Raw genomic sequence first — 5,196 nt, forward strand, 5'->3', positions numbered from 1 at the left:
GAGTATTAAACCTACCATATGCCAGGAGCTGTCTAAGGTGCTGGAGGCAGAGGACGTTAGCAAGAAAGTGGCTTCTGGCAACTGTTAGCCTCTACAGGGGCAAGAGAACAAACTAGAAGTGTGTGCATAACTGTGAGGTTATAGTTTGGAGCTGGAGGAAGGGCTCAGCAGGTAGAAGTGCTTACAGCACAAGCCCAAAGACCCGAGTTCAAGTCCCGGAGGTCACAGCGAAAGGAGAGAACCAACTCTACAACGTCGTCTTCTGACCAGCCCCATGGCAGACGCCTGTCTGCTCACACACATGTTCACACACATGCAGCCACAAATGCACACACATGAACACATGCATGCTGAGAGAGAGAGCAAGAAAGAACAGCTGAGATAAATGCAATAGGGGAAAGTTGATGGTCGGGTGTGGCGGCACACACTTGTAATCAGTGTAGCTGGCTTTCTTGGACCGCCGGCCCCCAAATTATGACACAGAGATTTATTATTAATAATGAATGCTTGGCCTTAGCTTAGTTTGTTGCTAGCTACTTTTTTTTTAAACTTAAATTAGCCCACTCCTATTTATCTATGTGGTCTCCCGAGGCTCGCTTACCTCATCTGCATACCTCCTATTCTGCTTTCCTGCCTCCTCCATGTCTGGTTGACTGGCCCCTGGCTGGCTCACCTCTGGCAGGCTGGCTTACTGGCTCCCCTTTTCCCTCTGCCTGCCAACCCCCACTATCCCTCTTCTGCCTAGCTATTGGCCACTCAGCTTTTTATTAGAACAATCAGGTGCCTTAGGCAGGCAAAGTAAAAGAGCAGCACATCCCTACATAAACACATGCAGTATAAGCAAAAGCAACACGCCTTTACATAGTTAAACAAATATTCTATTCCACAACATCAGAGCACTTGAAGGACGGCGCTCAGAGGACTCAAATCCACCCTGGCTACAGGGGAACCTGTCTCAAAAAACTAAAAGAACAAAAGCAGGGGAGGACATGGCCTGTGAGGGTCTGTAAAAGGGCTCTGAGGGCTGAGCTGAGTGGTGGAGTTATCATGGGGACAAAGAACACGTCAGACTGAAGCCACCAGATCGTAGAACAAGGGCGGCAAACTGCTGTCGCTGGAGGTCACAGTTTTCTCCTTCTCGTTGTATTTTCCCAAATCTCCTTCCCTACTCTCTTTTTGTTTTGAGACAGAGTCTCATGCTGCCCCAGTTGGCCTTGAGCTCACATCTGGCTGAAGATGACCTTGAACTCCTGACCCTGCCCCTCCAGAGTGAGGGGGTGAAAGGGACACCACACTTGGCCCATCCTCTGCCTTTTTATTCCTTTCAATGTTTCTTATGGAAATAAAGAGTTTTTGTTTTGATGACTGTCAATGAAATAGAATAAACCCCCAGAAACACACACCACATCTATATAGACAATTACATTTCAGGGAAGAAAAAAGAAAGCAATGGATGAACGTGAGGCTGGGCTTTTCAATAAATAACACATTGTCTTAATTACCGTAGCATTATAGTAAGTCTGGGAAGAAATAATTTTCCAACTTCAGTTTTTCATTTCCAATATGGATGTCTTTTATTTCTTTTTATTATCTTATTACATGGACCAGAACTTCTGGTAAAATATTGAACAAGAGGGCTGGAGAGAAGGCTTGGCATTTAAGAGGGCTTGCTGCTCTTGCAGAAGGCTTGAATCCAGTTTTCAGCACCCGTAACTCTAGTTCCAGGGGATCTGGTGCCGCCTTTGACACCCACACACATGACAGACACACACATGTAAGGAATGAATTACACATTCATGAAAGTAAAATATAAAACAAAATTTTGAAGCATACACTTTCTTCTTGTTCTAATTTTTGTTGGATGCATGGATGCATCTTCCAGGTTAAAGACCTCATCTTTTATTCCTAGCTTTTAGAAGAGTATTTTTCAGGAATGAACAGGGCAGTGAATGAAAACTTTTGAGCTATGTTTATTAAGGTTGAGGGCTGGGAAGATGGCTCAGTGGATAAAGTGTTTGCCTCAAAGGCACGAGGACATGAGTCCATTCAGTAGCACCCACGGTAAGCCGGGGGCAGCAGCATGTGTCTATAACCCTAGCATCCTACAGCAAGATGGGAGGTGGAGACAGAAGATGCTCTAGAAGCCCCTGTGGAGTGGGCAACAATCAGCACAGGAACCCTGTCCTGAACAAGAAGGAAGTCAGGGACCAATACCTGAGGTCATTCTTGGATCTCCAGACCCATACCACAGAGCACACACACACACACACACACACACACACACACACACACACACGCAATACATTCACCGTGAGCATGTGGACACTCACATTACATGCTTAAGAAAGCTTACTTGGGTCTAGATTCCCTGATTCCCTGTAGAGAGGCCAGAAAGATGTTACTGTATTTCAGATTGAAGCTGGTGTCTTGAACACTTGGTTTTCGATGCTCTTTGCCTGTGCGCCTGTGTGCATGCGGTAGCCAGAGGTCAGTCTTGGGTGTTGTTCTTCAAGAGCACTCCACTTTGTTTCGGAGACAGGATCTCTCGCTTGCCATGAGCTCGCTGATTAGGCTAAGCTGATGGACCAGTGAGTCCTAGGCATCCACACGTCTCCACCCCCTCAGCAGTAGGATTACAGATGTGCACCACCACATTGGTTTTTACATGGGTTTCACAGGGACTGGGCTATTGCCTTAGCCCCACAGGGCTACTCTGAAAGCTGTGGAGCCTATTAGTGCTAGGACTTCACTGGCAGAATTGCGTCTCTGAAGGTGGGCCTCCTGGCTCCTCTCCTCTGCTTGGTCAGCCTTGATGGGAATACCTTCTGCCTCATGCTGCCAGCATATGGAGACACTTCCACGGTCGTGCCTTTCTGTAATGCACATATACTGATAAACTGCCATTGTAATGGTCTATCCTGTCCCTTTAAAAGAGAAGCCCCGCCCACTCCCCCCAATCCACTGAGGCAAGCAGGACTTCCTTTTGCTTCCAACCTGCAAGTCTTCCTTTCCATCTCTCTCCCAAAGAGGTAGTTGCTGCTGTGTCTCCTCTTGCCCTCCCTTCTCTCTCTCTCTCTCTCTCTCTCTCTCTCTCTCTCTCTCTCTCTCTCTCTTTCTCTGCCTCTCTGCTTTTCTCCTTTATCCCCTTCCCCCTCCATAACCCACTAAATAAATATCCAACCTCATTCTGCATGGCCTGCCTATCCATGTTTCTGTCTCTCACCCACCACATGGCTCTCTGCCCAGGACCAGCTGCCTTCAGAAACCTGCAGCATGATCTCATGGCATGTCTATCCATCTCAGTCTCTCACCCCACCATGCCTCTCCCTGCCTAGGCTCCCTGCCTGGGACTGGCTGCCTTTGTGGCCTGCCTTGGTCTCTGGACACGCTGCAGCCACTCAGGGAACGACATCATTTTACTTAAACCATTACATTGATGCTCATAACTTGGACAGGCTCTTTCCACATTCCCTCTGGGGAAACATGAAACCCTGGGCTCTGGAACCAGGTTTCTTTACAATAGCTCCACATTGTATCTGACTTACCAGCGACCTCTATGCACAACAGCAGCTTCAGTGGTGAATTTTCCCCTTCCAGCCCCCAACCACTGCCTTCATGGCTGCAGTTGAGCCCTTCACTAACATTCATCTCTGGTTGTTCTCCGTAGCTAAAAACGTGACCAGACGACCCAGGGTCAGTCTTCCTGAGCTAGCATGCACATGCTGTGCTGAGCATTTGATTTGGGGGCCCAGGGTCCCTCAGATTTTTTTCTCTCCTTGAGGGCTCCCTGCCTGAGACCTGTTGCCTTCATGACCCGCCGTGGTCTCGGGACCTGCTGCCTGCCGCAACCAGTCAGGAAACCTCGCTGTTTTACTTAAACCATTACAGCCATGTGTTGTTTAAATTCTGAAAAGCTGACTCTGGAAATGGGACTGCACACACACATCCTGCCATTCCAGACCCAAGCATGTTTGTGTCAAAGTGTCCTCCAAGGTCTGGGACTAGGCTGGCCTCCAAAATTCCATGACAGGGAAGAGAACAGCAACACCCCACACACACCCCAAGAGTAAAAACACTGTGTCCCTGAAAACAACAGGGATAGAGCCATTTCCAACAGAGATCACTAGTGTTCACCCCACAACATCTAAAAGTGCCTGTAATGGAAGAGAGAAGTTGGATGCCCAGCCATGGGGAGCCCCACACAGATACACACACACACAGATACAAAAACACACACACACACACACACACACACACACACACATATTCCAGGGTGAATACATGCATGCACACAAATAAATAATTTACAATTGAAAAAGCGAGTGTGATCTTGCACACCTGTAATCCCAGCACTCAGGAAATGACATTAGGAAGATCAGAAGTTCAAGGTCATTCTCAGCTACATAAAAAATTCAAGCCCTAAACTGGGCAGTGGTGGCACACGCCTTCAATCCCAGCACTCAGGAGGCAGAGGCAGGAGGATCTCTGTGAATTCAAGGCCAGCCTGGTCTACAAAAGTTAGTAACAGAACAGGCTCAGAAAAGAAAGAAAAAAAGAAAGAAAGAAAGAAAGAAAGAAAGAAAGAAAGAAAGAAAGAAAGGAAGAAAGAAAGAAAAGGAAAGAAAAGAAAATAAAGTTCAAGCCCAGCCTGGGCTACATAACCCCCCCACACACATACACACATACACACATACATTTAACAAGGAATAAAGCATCCCCCTTCTTTACCAAAAATTACCATCATAGCATTTCCAAATTAAAGATAAACTTGCTCAGTGCCTGTAATCAAGGGTGCTATGGAATAATCCCTTTACACACTGTGAAGATTTGTCTCTGTGATTGGTTTAATAAAGAATCTGACTGGCCAATAGCTGAATAGGATAAGGTTAGGTAGGAGAGCCAAACAGAGAATGCTGGAAAGAAGAAGGATGGGGTCAGGAGCAGCCAGCAGACAGACAGAAGCAAGTTGAGCATGTCGTACTGATAAAAGATACCAAGACATATGGCAAAGGATAGATAAAAAAAAATATGGGCCAGAAAGCCGACAAACTCATGGAAACTGAACAGTCAACTACTGAACCACACCTGGGTCAAGGAAGAAATCAAGAAAGAAATTAAAGGCTTCCTTGAATTTAATGAAAATAAAGAGACAACATACTCAAACCTATGGGACACGATGAAAGCAGTGCTAAGAGG

This window comes from Microtus ochrogaster, chromosome 2 (genome assembly GCF_000317375.1).
Source record: "Microtus ochrogaster isolate Prairie Vole_2 chromosome 2, MicOch1.0, whole genome shotgun sequence".
Classification (NCBI taxonomy): Eukaryota; Metazoa; Chordata; class Mammalia; order Rodentia; family Cricetidae; genus Microtus; species Microtus ochrogaster.